The 17039-nt window shown below is 47.9% G+C and overlaps 1 pseudogene; it reads left to right on the top strand.

The window, feature by feature from the left end:
* Positions 1-17039, top strand: part of LOC147109757 (guanylate-binding protein 7-like) — a 367888-nt pseudogene that overhangs the window by 305866 nt on the left and 44983 nt on the right.

The raw sequence follows: 17039 nt of genomic DNA on the forward strand, positions 1-17039 counted from the left end.
GTGGCTGGATGATACGGGGCGGATGTGTAATGCCTTACCCCATTCCTTCTCATAAATTTTTGAAACTCTTCGGACACAAACTGTGGTCCATTATCAGAGCAAATCTGCTCTGGCAAACCGTTTCTGGCAAATATGGTCCGTAGGACTGCAATTGTTTTCTCTGTAGTGGTTGAAGACATTTTTATCACCTCAGGCCACTTTGAATGAGCATCCACTGCTATTAAGAACATTGAGTCCATGAATGGACCAGCGAAATCAATATGCACCCGTTGCCATGGAGAGGGCCACTCCCAAGGGTGTAGAGGGGCATGTGGTGGTGCATTTTGGACCTTCTGGCATCCTAAGCAGCTCTTAGTTAGGTCTTCGATTTGTTGATCGATTCCCGGCCACCACACATAATCCCTAGCAAGGCTTTTCATTTTCACTCCCCCCAGATGACCTTCATGTAGCTCATTTAGCACTCTCTCCCTTAACTTGGGTGGAATCACCACTCTGGATCTACATATCACTGTCCCCTGGCATACTGACAGCTGTTCTCTTCTGGATGAGAATGCTGGCAACAGTGAGTCGCCATGTGTTGGCCATCCCCACACCGTCAAATCATATACCCGAGACAGCGTCGGATCATTACGGGTCTCCTTCTCTATACCCGTGTTCGTTACTGGCAATCGTTCAATTATTGACGAATAAAATATCTCGATAGGGTCCACTGCTGGTGCTTCCTCCACAGTAGGCAGTGGCAGGCGCGATAGCCCATCAGCGTTCCCATGCTGTTTCGTGCCTTTATATTCTATTTCATATTGATTTGCCCCTAGAAACAGGGACCATCTTTGTAACCGTTGTGCAGCCATCACTGGAACGCCCTTCTTAGGATTAAAGATGGAGACAAGTGGTTGGTGGTCAGTCAGCAAGGTGAACTTCTGCCCATGCAGATAGTGGTTGAATTTTTTTACACCCCATACTAGGCTGAGGGCCTCCCTGTCAATCTGGGCGTAGTTGCGCTCGGCTGAGGTTAGTGACCGAGACGCAAAGGCGACTGGCCTCTCCAACCCGTCTGGGAATTTGTGCGACAGCACCGCTCCAATACCATAGGGTGATGCATCACATGCCAAACGAATTGGTAGTGCTGGGTTGAAATGGGCCAACACCTCTTTTGATGTGATCAATTCTTTACACTTCTGGAAAGCTTGTCTACGTTCGTCATCCCTTTTCCATGGTACCCCTGTTTGCAGTAGGGTGTTCAGTGGGTGTAATACCGTGGACAAATTTGGTAAGAACTTGTGGTAGCAGTTTACCAGTCCTAGGAACGACCTCAGTTGTGACACATTTTCCGGTGCTGGAACCTTGACTACTGCCTCAAACTTTTCAGGGGACTTATGTAACCCCTCTTCATCGATGACGTGGCCACAATACGAGATCTGTTTCTGGAAAAACTCGCACTTGTGGCGATTAGCTCGTAGCCCATACCCCTTTAATCTGGTGAGTACCTTTTCCAAGTTGGCGAGGTGATCACAGTCATTTTCGCCCGTGACCAAGATGTCGTCCAAATAACACTGGGTCCCTGGAATCTCTTGCAGGACCTGATCCATTGCCCTTTGCCAAATAGCCGGAGCCGAGGCTACTCCAAACACCAGCCGATTGTATTGATAGAGACCTTTATGAGTATTAATCGTAAGGTATTGTTTCGAAGCTTCTTCTACCTCCATTTGCAAGTACGCCTGGGCTAGATCAATTTTGGTGAAGCATTTACCTCCAGATAGCGAGGCGAAAATATCCTCAATTCGTGGAAGCGGATATTGTACCGTGTGAAGGACTGGGTTCACTGTCACCTTAAAATCCCCACAGATGCGGACCTTCTTTGGTTCCCCAGGCGTATTACTCAACGACCTCTTCATTACAGGAATGATGGGTGTAGCCCACTCGCTCCAGTCCACTTTGAACAGTACTCCTGAACGTTCCAACCCTTTCATCTCTGCTTCAACTGCTGGTCTGTTCGCATAAGGCACTGGCCTGGCCTTCAGAAACTTTGGGCTTGCATTCTCCTCTATTTTAATCGTTGCTGTTATGCCTTTTAGTGTTCCTAGTCCCTCCTGGAACACTTCTTTTGTGTCAGTTAGCATTTTTGACAGCCGTCCAGGTGTGACGTCGTCATCCTTTTTGGCCTCAACCTTCAGTGCCTGTATGGAATGCCAATCTAATTGTATCTTCCGGATCCATTCACGTCCTAGCAGTGGTGGTCCTCCATCTGGCAATACATATATATCCATTTTAGGTATTTCCTGGCCTTTATATATCACTTTCACCCTTATTTTTCCTCTGGGGTAGACTTTTTGCCCCGTATACATCTTCAAGGCAATCTCTGTAGCTTTCAAGGGTATATGTGAAAATAGCCGCTTGTAGTCACTTTGGTTTATGACTGTTAGGGCTGATCCTGTGTCCAATTCCATTTTCACTTGGACTCCATCTATCTTGAGTGTAACCCAGATAGTCTGGTGATCCTCCATTTCTGTTGCCTTATGTAGTTTCAGACAACCCAGTGCCTTGCTTCCGGAGCCTGTGTCACTTTTCTGTTCGTCTGAACCACTGTCCATCACCTGGTGTACCTTTTTGCACTTCTCCTGTGGAGATTTCTTACTGTTGGTTTTCTTCCCAGACCCACAGACTCTTGCTATGTGTCCTGCTTTTCCACACTGTCTGCACACTTGGTCCTTGAACCAACAATCCTTCTGGTCATGTGTTGTTCTGCCGCAGCGATAGCACTTCCCTGTTCCACAGGACATTTCATTGGTGCCATATTCTTGCGGTCTCCATTGTATCTCTGCAGCGCCCCTTGCGGCTGCTTCGTGTGATACTGCCATACTGAAAGCCTTGTCCAGCGTAAGATCCTTTTCTGATAGAAGCTGTTTCTGGGTTCCTTCACTTTGTAGCCCACACACAAACTTGTCCCTTAACGCATCTGCTAGTCCCGCTCCAAACTGGCAGTGTTTCGATAGCTTGCGCAGTTCCGTTAGGTACTCAGCATTGCTTTCGTCTTTGTGTTGGTTCCTTTTATGGAACTTAAATCGTTCTGCTATCAGCAGCGGTGTGGGGTTTCAGTGGTCCTGTAGGATTTCTACTATGCTTTCGAAATTCTTGTTCACCGGCTTCTCTGGGGCTGTTAGATTTCATAGTAACCCATAAGTTTTTGCACCCATGGAATTTAACAAAACCAGTGCTTTACTAGCATCTGGCACTTAATTCGCCCTGCAGTACACCTCAATACGTTCCACATATGTCGCCCAATCTTCGACTTCATTGTCGAACGTAGAGATACTGCCACTCTTCGGCATCCCTGGGTGTGATTTAACTGTCAAAAATGGCATCTCCCATGCTTCCCCTTCTTCTCCGCTGGCACAAAATGGCATCTCCCGTGCTTTCCTTCCTTCCCGCGCTTGCCCTTCTTCTCCGCTGCGGCTTCAAAAAATGGCGTCTCCCGCGCTCTTCCTTCTTCTCCGCGGCTCAATGGTGTCTCCCGCACTCTCACTTCTTCTCCCCACGGACCCTGTTCAGCCCGTGAGCCCTGGCTGTGCTCTGTGCGTTCTTCTTTTTATTTATTTTTTCTCGCGCCACTCGGTCTTGAACCCGGCTGTTGCTTCACCCTCTCTCTCTCCGGTTTTTTTTTTTTTTTTTCTCGACGCCGCTCGCTTTTTAACCCCCGGCTGCGCCCTGTGCACTTCACCCTCTGTCTTATCCCATCGACGCTGCTCAGCTTTCTCTCCGCCGTCGGTTGGCTCCAGCCGCCGCTGCCCGGGAAGGGTCTGCGCTGGACCTGTCGTCAGTCTCTTGCTGATTGTCGTGGCTGGGGAACCAAGCCCGGCTCTCCACAGCCTCCCCTGCGATGTTCACTCTCTGCCTGACGACTGGGCGGTTCATCGTGGTCGACGCCCGTGTTCCTGGCCTCGACTTTTTTTTTTAGTTGCAGTTAGATTCGAATCGACACTCGTCGCCACTGTTAGATCCGTGATTCTGAGGGTATGCTGTTTTTCAATAACCACACGGATGCTGTAACTTAACAAGAAACAGGTATTTACTGGAGGAGGGTAGTCTCAAGACTGGGGGTGCAGAGGCATGCGCAAAGCTTATATACAGGTGTGGTCACTGCCGGTACTACAGTATACAGGAGCTGTAAAGTAGTTCTGTCTTAAAGGCACATACACTACACAGACAAAAGGGGACAATTTCATATTCATGAGAACAGCACCCAGGACTAGATAACGAGGTCAGCAGGACATTCAAAACAATGAAAGCCATTTCCAACCAGAGATGGGCCTGTTACCAGCCGCTTAAAATGATTTTAAATATAATAACTGCCCCGCTGTGCTCAAAGCCCGCCAAAGTTAAAACAAAGACTAACCTGATTTTGGGCGGGAAGTGAGGCCTCGGGAAGAAAGGTATAACTTGTTGTGTATGTAATATGTGTGCTACTTGAACCTATGGACAGGACTGCACTACTTGTTGGGCGTAGTGATACGCAGTACCACTCCTGGCCATAGGGGTATAAATAGTACTGTGGGTACTGATCTCCCCTCAGTTCCCGCCTGTGGGCATGAAGTAAAGACCTACGTATAGTCCCTACCTCCAACCAGTAAAGACCTGTTTTATTGTTACTGATTAAGTCTGAGTATTAATTACTTGAACAACTCACAGATTTAACACTGGCGACGAGTCTGATTCGGACCCTGCGGCAGTCACTCCACGGCAGCTTCGTCCACAGCCAGGACATTGCAAAGAGGTTTCCACCCTCTCCACCCCACTGGAAGACATCCTGACCTCGGAGCCTCCATCGGCGACCGTCAGCTTCTTCTCCAGCTTGGTGGTGGGTAAGCCGTTGTCTGAGACGGGCAGCGACGCGACAGGCAGTTGGCCGCACGAACGGGGCTGGGGGAGCTGGAGGAATAGGGCGCGAGAGCCGCTTCGAGCGGGAGGCGTTTCAACAGAGCGATCGCATCTCCTGATAAGAGCCGAGAGCCGCTTCGCGATCCAGCGATCGCATCCGCTGATAAGGGCCGCACTCGGGCGATCGCGGCGAAGATAAGGGCCGCACTCGGGGGCTGAAGGGAGACGGCGTTGGGGGACGGGTGAAGACCGCCAAGTGCGGGAAAACTGCCATTTTGTGGGCGGAGGACGACGGCAAGAGCGGGAAGCCGCCATCTTGGATAGCAGTAAAAAAAAAAAATCTGAGAAATTGCAAATCTACAATGCCTAAACACGGGAATATTAGCACCTTTGATAGTGACCTTGAAGATTGGGCCATATATGTTGAAAGAGTAAAAAATTATTGTAAGGCCAATAAAATTCGTGACCAAGATAAAGCTCTAACATTATTAAATTTAATGGGTGCGAAGACATACGGGCAATTGAAACACCTGTTATCACCAGATGAACCGGCGGATAAGACGTTCGATGAGATTGTTACTGTCCTGAAAGATCATCTAAACCCCACGCCGCTGATGCTAGCGGAACGATTTAAATTTTACGACAGAAGGCAGCTACAGCATGAAAGCAATGCTGATTATTTGCTGGAATTGCGTAAATTAGCGAAATATTGCCAGTTTGGAACGGGACTGACAGAGGCACTTTGAGACAAATTTGTGTGTGGTTTATTTAAACAGGATACACAAAAGCGACTGCTCGAGGAGAATGAGCTGACGCTTGAGAAGGCGGTCACTATGGCAGCAGCACACGAAGCCGCAGCGAGAGGCACGGCAGTAATGCAGCTACGGTCACCGGAGCTCAGTGCACACAAATTGGGTGTGAGTTCTGGCAAATGTTATCGTTGTGGAAAGACAACGCATGATCAGAACCAGTGTTGGTTTAAAAACCAAGAATGTAGAACTTGTGGTAGGCTTGGACATATAGCTAGAGTATGCAGGTCAGGGAAGAAGACCAGCAACAAGAAGTCACCGCAAGGAAAATACGCAAAGGTACACAAGGTGACCGAACAGGAGTCCGATTCAGACGCTAGCAGTAATGAACTGGCTAGCTTAAGCTGTAATGAACTGGCTAGCTTAAGAGTACTCAACGCTGGTAAGGGTGCAGACCTCCAGACAATTTGGGTCACTCTTCAGATAGAAGGAGTCCAAGTAAAACTGGAATTGGACACTGGATCGGCATTGACGGTCATAAATAAGAAAGATTACGGAAAGTTATTCCAACATATTCCCCTACAGGATACGGGGATTATATTGAAAACATACACGGGGCAAAGAGTGTACCCCATCGGGAAAATAGAGGTTGCAGTGGTCCACAAGGGCGAAGACAGTCAAATAATGGACTTATATGTGATATCTGAAGGAGGTTCTCCACTACTAGGACGGGAGTGGATTAGGAAAATGAATATGGACTGGCATTTCCTACAAACAATAACGAGTGAGAACTCGGTGAAGATAGTCGGCCCAGACTCTGGAACGGATGATGGTAAGCCCAACTCAGGTGCAAAAGACAAAGTTTCAGCACAGAATTCCACTGAGCAACAACAACATAGTTTAACTGTGGATTCTGAGTCTGGCAAGTCTACTGATGTGCCCATTTCTGAGGGACACCGGGCTCGAACTCAACTCCATTTCAAACTACAACAGCAATTAGAACAAATGCTTCGCCGTTGTGAGCAAGAGTTGAATGCAACGAAAGAGTTCTTTGATATAGAGTTGGAGAATCTGGAAAGACAACAGAAGCAGCTGATGGAGAAAATGGAGCAGGAGCACACAAAACGTCTGATGTCAGAGGAGTTAACGGTCAGCCAACTCCTGCATATGCTGAAGGACAGGACTCTGAAATGGGAAAAACTTGAACACGAACTTCAATATTCAAACGAAAGGGGTTCGGAGCTCTCAAAGGTTATTGGAAGAGCTGAGGTGGCAACACAGACTGAGATGACTGCAACAGAGCAGCCCTTGGATGCCAAAAGTACGCTGACTCACGTCAACGTAGAACAACAGACCGCTGAAACAGCTGCTCCGGTAGAGGGATTGAATAGTCCGATCAATCAATCTCCAAAAGAAGTTGAAGTAGTAAAATCTCAAATGAGGTCATTAGTAAACGACTTGCTGAAAGCCCAGAAAAAGCTGGATGAAGAGGTACGCGTAAAGAAGTCTCTTCAGGAAAGATGTCTGGACTTGGAACAAAAGCTGGCTAACGCCCAGCTGGGTATGGAGGAAATAGAAGACCCTCTCGCTGGCCTAGATCAGGACGACACCGAATATTACTATGTCCTGTCCTGCCCAACTTGTAACTTCGACTCCCACCATACAGAAATCATGGAGGAGCACCGAAAGTCTACGGAACATCGGGAGAAGGTGGCTCTACTACGGAAAAAGGAGGGAGAGAAGGAGGAACTGCGCATGCAGCTGGCAGCTGACAGTGGAGCCCAGAGAGTCTCCAAGAAGCAGAAAAGGAAAAGTCGAAACAGAAGATGACCCATCTGAACCATTATTACCTCTACCAGATCACACACGTGGTCCCTCCGAACGGAGCCAATTCAGTTCGGAAGTTCAAACTGTTAAATCCATGGAAGGACTATTGAATGAGTCACTCCAGCAACGTGAACCGACTACACCACAGAGATTGAATCTGTGAACTGTTTTCCGCAGAGACTGAATCTGTGATCTGTTTTGACATGAAGTTATCTATGTATCTATGTTATTCTGTTATGTAAACCTGAAGTTATATATGTATATATGTTATTACGTTATGTTAAATGGGGAGATGACTGTAAAGCTAGGAAGGGAGGAATGTTGTGTATGTAATATGTGTGCTACTTTGAACCTATGGACAGGACTGCACTACTTGTTGGGCGTAGTGATACGCAGTACCACTCCTGGCCATAGGGGTATAAATAGTACTGTGGGTACTGATCTCCCCTCAGTTCCCGCCTGTGGGCATGAAGTAAAGACCTACGTATAGTCCCTACCTCCAACCAGTAAAGACCTGTTTTATTGTTACTGATTAAGTCTGAGTATTAATTACTTGAACAACTCACAGATTTAACATAACTGAAGAGACCTTTCAGCAGTTGAAGCACGGAGCGCAGCACCCCGGACACACAGCTTGAGGAGGAAGAAACAGCTTGGAAGAAGACACTGGAGGAAGCTTGAATCAACAAGCTCGGACAGTCACAAAGAGAGCCGAGAAAAAGGACAGTTTAAAATCGGACAGTCGTTGCAGCCCCATACTGTTTCTGGGGTAGATGCTACCTGTATGTTGGGTTCATCACCATGTACGCGAGACATGGGGTTGACTCGTTCCTGTGACTCTAGGATCTGGTCAACATGGCATCTCACAATGTTCTCCCCAACATCCACTGTGTACATTAGTGGCCCCTGCCATGTGCATATCGTTCCTGGTTGCCATTTCTCTGTTCGGTAGTCGTGGGCCAAGACTGGTTGCCCTACATTGAAGCTCCTTGTCGGCTTCTCATTGATGTGCTGGAATTGCTTATTCTCAACATCTCTTCGTACATTTGGTCTGAGCAAATCCAGACGAGATCTGAACCTTCGGTTAAAGAACATCATGGCCGGGGTCTGGTTGGTGACTGCATGTGTCGCATTTCTGTAGGCTAGCAGGAAATTGTCCACCTTATGCTGCAGTGGAATGTCGTCATCGCACATGGCCCTTACTGCTTTTTTAAAGGTTTCTACGAACCTCTCAGCCAATCCATTTGTGGCTGGATGATACGGGGCGGATGTGTAATGCCTTACCCCATTCCTTTTCATAAATCTTCCAAACTCTTCGGACACAAACTGTGGTCCATTATCAGAGCAAATCTGCTCTGGCAAGCCGCTCCTGGCAAATATGGTCCGTAGGACTGCAATAGTTTTCTCCGTGGTGGGGGAGGACATTTTGATCACCTCAGGCCATTTCGAGTGCGCATCCATGGGTATTAAAAACATTGAGTCCATGAATGGGCCAGCAAAATCAATATGCACCCGTTGCCATGGAGATGAGGGCCACTCCCATGGGTGTAGAGGGGCATGTGGTGGTGCATTTTGGACCTTCTGGCATCCTGAGCAGCTCTTTGTCAGGTCCTCGATTTGCTGATCAATCCCCGGCCACCACACATAAGCCCTAGCAAGGCTTTTCATTTTCACCCCTCCCAGATGGCCTTCGTGAAGCTCATTGAGCACTCTCTCCCTTAACTTGGGTGGAATTACCACTCGGGATCCACACATCAAGGTCCCCTGGCATACTGACAGCTGTTCTCTTCTGGATGAGAATGCTGGCAACAGTGAGCCGCCATGTGTTGGCCATCCCTTCACCGTCAAGTCATATACCCGAGACAGTGTCGGGTCATTTCAGGTCTCCTTCTCTATATCAGCATTAGTTACTGGCAAGCGTTCAATTATAGTCGAATGAAATATTTCAACAGGGTCCACTTCTGGTGCTTCCTCTGCAGTAGGCAGTGGCAGGCGTGATAGCCCATCAGCGTTTCCATGCTGTTTCGTGCCCTTATACTCGATTTCATATTGGTTCGCCCCTAGAAAAAGGGACCATCTTTGTAGCCGTTGCGCAGTCATCACCGGAACGCCCTTCTTTGGATTAAAGATGGAGGCAAGTGGTTGGTGGTCAGTCAGCAACGTGAACTTCTGCCCGTGCAGATAGTGATTGAACTTTTTCACTCCCCACACTAGGCTGAGGGCCTCCCTGTCAATCTGGGCGTAGTTACGCTCGGCTGAGGTTAGTGACCGAGACGCAAAGGCTACTGGCCTCTCCGAGCCGTCCGAGAATATGTGCGACAGCACCGCTCCAATGCCATAGGGTGATGCATCACACACCAACCGAATTGGTAGTGCTGGGTTGAAATGGGCCAACGCCTCTTTTGATGTGATCAATGCTTTGCTCTTCTGGAAAGCTCGTTTACATTCGTCACTCCACTTCCATGGTGCCCCCGTTTGCAGTAGGGTGTTCAGTGGGTGTAGGACTGTAGACAAATTCAGCAAGAACTTATGGTAGTAGTTCACCAGCCCGAGGAACGACCTCAGTTCTGACACAGTTTCCGGTGCTGGAGCCTTGACTACTGCCTCAATCTTTTCAGGGGACTTATGTAACCCCTCTTCATCAATAACGTGGCCACAATACGAGATCTGCTTCTGGAAAAACTCGCATTTGTGGTGATTAGCTCGGAGCCCATATTCCTTCAATCTAGTAAGCACCTGCTCCAGGTTGGCGAGGTGATCACTCATTTTTGCCCATGACCAGGATGCCGTCCAAATAACACTGGGTCCCTGGAATCCCTTGCAGGACTTGATCCATTGCCCTTTGCCAAATAGCTGGAGCTGATGCTACCCCGAACACCAGCCGGTTGTATTGGTAGAGACCTTTATGAGTGTTGATTGTGAGGTACTGTTTCGAGGCTCCTTCTACCTCCATTTGCAGGTACGCCTGGGCCAGATCAATCTTAGTGAAGCGTTTCCCTCCAGATAGCGTGGCGAAAATATCTTCAATCCGCGGAAGCCGCTATTGTACCGTGTGAAGGACTGGGTTCACTGTCACCTTAAAGTCCCTACAGATGCGAACCTTCTTTGGTTCCCCAGGCGTATTACTCAATGACCTCTTCATTACAGGAACGATGGGTGTAGCCCACTCGCTCCAGTCCACTTTGGACAGTGTTCCTGAACGTTCCAAACCCTCCAGCTCTGCTTCGACGGCTGGGTGGATCGCATAAGGCACCGGTCTGGCCTTAAAAAACTTTGAGCTTGCATTTTCCTCTATTTTGATCGTCGCTGTTATGCCTTTTAGTGTTCTGAGTCCCTCCTGGAACACTTCTTGTGCGTCAGTTAGCATTTTTGACAGTCGTCCAGGTGTAACGTCATCATCCTTTTTGGCATCTACAGTCAGTGCTTGTATGGAATGCCAATCTAGCTATATCTTCCGGATCCATTCACGTCCTAGTCGTGGTGGTCCTCCATCTGGCAATACATATAGGTCCATTTTTGGTGTTTCCTTGCCGTTATATATAACGTTCACCCTTATTTTTCCTTTGGGGTAGACTTTTTGCCCCGTGTACGTCTTCAAGACAATCTCTGTATCTCTCAAGGGTATATGTGAGAATAGCCGCTTGTAGTCCCTTCGGTTTATGACTGTTAGGGCTGATCCTGTGTCCAATTCCATTTTTACTTGGACTCCGGCTATCTTGAGCGTGACCCAGATAGTTTGGTGATCCTCCGTTTTGATCACATTATGTAGTTTCAGACAACCCAGCTCCTTGCTTCCGGAGTCTGTATCCCTTTTCTGTTCGTCTGAACTACTCTCAGTCACCTTATGTACCTTGTACTTCTCCTGTGGAGATTTCTTGCTGCTGGTTTTCCTTCCCGACCTGCAGACTCTTGCTATGTGTCCTACTTTCCCACACTGTCTGCACACTTTGTCCTTGAACCAGCAATCCTTAAGGTCGTGTGTTGTTCTGCCGCAGTGAAAGCACTTCACTGTTCTGTATGACATTTCATTTGTGCCATATTCTTGCGGTCTCCATTGTATCTCTGCCGCGCCCCGTGCTGCTGCTTCGTGTGATACTGCCATGCTGAAAGCCTTGTCCAGCGTAAGATCCTTTTCTGATAGAAGCCGTTTCTGGGTTCCTTCACTTTGAAGCCCGCACACAAACTTGTCCCTTAAAGTATCTGCTAGTCCCGTTCCAAACTAGCAGTGTTTCGATAGCTTGTGCAGTTCCGTTAAAAACTCAGCATTACTTTCATCTGTATGCTGGTTCCTTTTGTGAAACTTAAATCTTTCTGCTATCAGCAGCGGTGTGGGGTTTAAGTGGTCCTGTAGGATTGACACTATGTTTTCAAAATCCTTTTCCACTGGCTTCTCTGGGGTTACTAGGTTTCGCAGTAAGCCATACGTTTTTGCACCCATTGAATTCAACAATACCAGCGCTTTCCTGCCATCTGGCACTTCATTCGTCTTGCAGTACACTTCTATGCGTTCGACATATGTCGTCCAATCTTCGACTTCATTGTCGAATGCTGTGACACTGCCACTCTTCGGCATCCCTGGGTGTGGTTAGACTGGCTCAAAATAGTGTCTCCCGCGCTCTCCCTTCTTCTCCGCTGCGGCTCAAAATGGCATCTCCCGCGCTTTCCTTTCTTCCCCGCTGACGCTGCTCGGCCCTTGAACACCGGCTGCGCCCCGTGCGCTCTACCCTCTCTCTTCTCCCGTCGACGCCGCTCGGTCCTGAATACCGGCTGTGCCCTGTGCGCTCTGCCCTCTCTCTCCTCCCATCGACGCTGCTCGGCCTTTTTCTGTGCCGTCGTTCGGCTCTAGCCGCCGCTGTCCGGGAAGGGTCTGCGCCGTACCTGTTGCCAGCCTGTTTTGCTGGACCACCGTGACTGGAGAACCAAGCCCGGCTCTCGACAGCCAACCCTGCGATGCTCAAATCTCCGCTGGATGGCTGGGGGCTTTCCCGTGGTCGACGCCCGTGCTTCTGGACTCGGCCTTCTTCTTTCACTGTTCTCCAGGAGCGAATCCTTGGGAGGTGATGCAGAGGTGCAGGTAGGTTTGAATCTTCTCGTCGCCAATGTTAGATCCGTGTATCTTGATGTTGTGTGTCCTTCAATAATTAGACAAGAGACTGCAGGGAACAATCAACAGGTGTTTACTGGATGAGGGTTACTCTAAAACCAACTCTACAGATCCCTACTCAGGGTTTATATACAAGTGTGGTCACTGCTGGTACGACAGTATACAGGAGCTGTAAAAAGTAGTTCTCCCCTTAAAGGTACATACACTACGCCCACAACCTTCTGACTCTGAGGCGAGAGAGAGTGAACTAGTCACTGAGCTACAGCTCACGATCCTGATTCGTGCAGGTGTGGATTTGGCCTTTTAAAAGTTGATATTTTGTTGTATATTTTCTTTCCTGCCAGGCTCAAGAAAAACTGTTCAAGGCTACAACCTGCCCAGGGAGTGCATCAGGAATTACTTCCCCACCCGGAAATGCTTTGTGTTTGACAGACCAGCCGATAAGGCAGTGATGAAAAACATGGATCAGTATCCAGACTCCTGCCTGGATCCGGCCTTCGTGAAGCAGGCCGGAGATTTTGTGGATTACGTTTACAGCACAGCGCAGATAAAGAGACTGAAAGGAGGCCACACAGTCAGCGGGAGATGTAAGTGCTAGAGTTCCTGGTTCAGGACACTGCGCTCGATATAGAGGAACAGCGAAGTGATGGCAAAGCCCATGTGCGAGAGGGTGAGGCTCAGTGTGGCTCACTAATACTGGGACAGTCCCACCACCTGCACCATCCGCACTTCATTCAATCAGAGAAACCTACAGCACAGGAGGAGGCCATTTGGCCCATTGTGCCTGTGCCGGCTCTTTGAAGGAGCTCTCCAATTAATCCCACTTCCCCTGCTCTTTCCCCATCGCCCTACAACTTTCTCCTTTTCAAATATTTGCCAGTTCCCCTTTTGAAAGTTACTATTGAATTTGCTGCATAAAAAAACTCTCCTCATCTCCCCCTCTGGTTCTTTTGCCAATTACCTTAAATCTGTTTCCTCTGGTTACTGACCCTCCTGCCACTGGAAACAGTTTCTCTCTATCTACTCTATCAAAACCCTTCATAATATTGAACACCTCTATTAAATCTCCCCTTAGCCTTCTCTGCTCTGAGCAGAACAATCCCAGCTTCTCCAGTCTCTCCACATAACTGAAGTCCCTCATCCCTGGAATCATTCTGGTAAACCTCCCCTGCACCCTGTCCCTGAACAGTGAGTTGGATACATAGGAACCCTCGAGCCTGTTTCACCACAATTACAGAAACCCTCCGGTCTTCACTCACATCAAATGGCTAGACATGAAATCTTCCTCTTCTTCCTTCCCTCCCCCTCCTCCTCCTCCTGCTCCTCTTAACCTCCCTCAGAAGCACGGTGGCATAGTGGTTAGCACTGTTGCCTCACAGCGCCAGGGACCCGGGTTCGAATCTGGCCTCGGGTGACTGTCTGTGTGGAGTTTGCACATTCTCCCCGTGTTTGCGTGGGTTTCCTCCGGGTGCTCCGGTTTCCTCCCACAGTCCAAAGATGTGCGGGTTAGGTTGATTGACTATGATAAATTGACCCTTAGTGTTAGGGGGATTAAATACGTGGGGTTACGGGGATAGGGTGGGATATGTGTTGGTGTAGGGGTTACGGGGATCGGGTGGGATATGTGTCGGTGCAGGCTCGATGGGCCGAAATGGCCTCTATCTGCACTGTGGGGTTTCTGTGGTTTCTGTGGTTCTCCTCCCCTTCTCCCACTCCTCCACCCCCTCCATCCTCCTCCTCATCCTCCCCTTCTCCCACTCCTCCACTCCATCCTCCTCCTCATCCTCCCCTTCTCCCACTCCTCCATCTCCCTCCATCCTTCTCCTCATCCTCCCCTTCTCCCACTCCTCCACCCGCCTCCATCCTCCCCTTCTCCCACTCCTCCACCCCCTCCATCCTCCTCCTCATCCTCCCCTTCTCCCACTCCTCCACCTCCCTCCATCCTTATAAGAACATAAGAAATAGGAGCAGGAGTAGGCCAATCGGCCCCTCGAGCCTGCTCCACCATTCAATAGGATCATGGCTGATCTGATCCTAACCTCAAATCTTCTATCACTGTGCATCCACCCGAACCCATGTGATCTCCCGGGAGAGGCGAAAAACCAGATAAAGACCCAATGGCCAATTTGGGAGAAAAAAATCTGGGAAATTCCTCTCCGACCCATCTAGGCGATCGAAACTCTTCCAGGAGATCACTCTGTCCCTATATTTTCTACAGTACTTACCTTCTGTAAAGGCGATCTCCACCCCAGCCAGGAACAGGAATAAAACCATCTCCTGAAATCTAACACAGAATTAGAACACAGTAGGAGCAGAACCAGGTTACACGGCCCCTGGGCCCACTCCACTACCCACAGGGCCATGACAATTCCGAACCTAGACTCATGTCCAATTTCCTGCCCGCTCCCCGTAACCCTTAATTCCCTTTACTTCTAGGAAACTATCTATTTCTGTTTTAAATTTATTTAATGATGTAGCTTCCACAGCTTTCTGGGGCAGCAAATTCCACAAACCTACCACCCTCTGAGTGAAGAAGTTTCTCCTCATCTCAGTTTTGAAAGAGCAGCCCCTTATTTTAAGATTATGCCCCCTAGTTCTAGTTTCACCCATCATTGGGAACATCCTCACCACATCCACCCGATCAAGCCCCTTCACAATCTTATATGTTTCAATAAGGTCGCCTCTCATTCTTCTGAACTCCAATGAGTAGAGTCCCAATCTACTCAACCTCTCCTCATATGACCACCCCCTCATCCCTGGGATTAACCGAGTGAACCTTCTTTGTACTGACTCGAGAGCAAGTATGTCTTTTCTTAAGTATGGACACCAAAACTGTATGCAGTATTTCAGGTGCAGTCTCACCAATACCTTGTACAACTGCAGCAATACCACCCTGTTTTTATATTCCATCCCCCTAGCAATAAAAGCCAACATTCCATTGGCCTTCTTGATCACTTGCTGCACCTGCATACTAACTTTTTGAGTTTCGTGCACCAGGACCCCCAGATCCCTTTGCACTACAGTACTTTCCAGTTTCTTGCCATTAAGATAATAACTTGCTCTATGATTTTTCCTGCCAAAGTGCATAACCTCACACTTTCCAGTATTGTATTCCATCTGCCAAATCTCTGCCCACTTACTTAGCCTGTCTATGTCCCTTTGCAGGTTTTTTATGTCCTCCTCGCTCACTACTTTCCGTCCCATTTTTGTATCATCTGCAAACTTTGATATGTTACACTCGGTCCATTCCTCCAAATCGTTAATATAGATTGTAAAGAGTTGGGGACCCAGCACTGACCCCTGCGGAACACCACTAGTTACTGGTTGCCAATCTGAGAACGAACCATTTATCCCAACTCTCTGCTTTCTATTAGAGAGCCAATTCTCCACCCAGGCCAGAATATTACCCCCAATCCCGTGATTTTTTATCTTAAGCAATAATCTTTTGTGTGGCACCTTGTCAAATGCCTTTTGGATGTCTAAATACACTACGTCCACTGGTTCCCCTTTATCCACCCTATATGTTACTTCCTCAAAAAACTCCAGCAAATTTGTCAAACATGACTTCCCCTTCATGAAACCATGCTGAGTTTGCCCTATTAAATTATGTTTATCCAAATGTCCCGTTACTGTCTCCTTAATAATGGACTCTAACATTTTACCAACCACAGATGTTAGGCTAACAGGTCTATAGTTTCCAGCCTTCTGCCTACTACCCTTTTTAAATAAGGGTGTTACATTAGCAGTTTTCCAATCTGCCGGGACCTTTGCTGAGTCCAGTGAGTTTTGGAAAATTATTACCAATGCATCCACAATCCCTACCGCTACTTCCCTCAAGACCCTAGGATGCAAGCCATCAGGTCCAGGGGATTTATCCGCCTTGAGTCCCATTATTTTACCAAGTACCACTTCCTTAGTGATTTTAATCGTATTTAGTTCCTCCCCCACTAGAGCCCCCTGTTTGTCTAGTGTTGGGATATTCTTAGTGTCCTCTACTGTAAAGACTGAAACAAAATAATTGTTCAGTGTTTTTGCCATCTCCATGTTTCCCACCATTAATTTCCTGGTCTCATCCTCTAAGGGACCAACATTTACTTTAGCCACCTTTTTTCTTTTTATATAACTATAGAAACTTTTACTGTCTGTTTTTATATTTTTTGCTAATTTACTTTCATAATCTATCTTCCCTTTCTTAATCAATCTTTTAGTTATTTTTTGCTGTATTTTAAAGACTTCCCAATCTTCCATCCTCCCACTAGATTTGGCTACCTGATATGCCCTTGTTTTTAGTCGGATACTATCCTTAATTACTTTACTTAGCCACGGATGGCTATCTTTTCTTTTACACACTTTTTTCCTCAGTGGAATATATTGTTTTTGGGAGTTGTAAAATAACTCCTTAAATGTACACCACTGATCATGTACCGTCTTACACTTTAATCTATTTTCCCAGTCCACTCTAATCAATTCCGCTCTCATACCTT

This window comes from Somniosus microcephalus, chromosome 12, assembly GCF_052327205.1.
Source record: "Somniosus microcephalus isolate GS21.2 chromosome 12, FLI_Smic_1.0, whole genome shotgun sequence".
In the NCBI taxonomy this organism is placed as follows: Eukaryota; Metazoa; Chordata; class Chondrichthyes; order Squaliformes; family Somniosidae; genus Somniosus; species Somniosus microcephalus.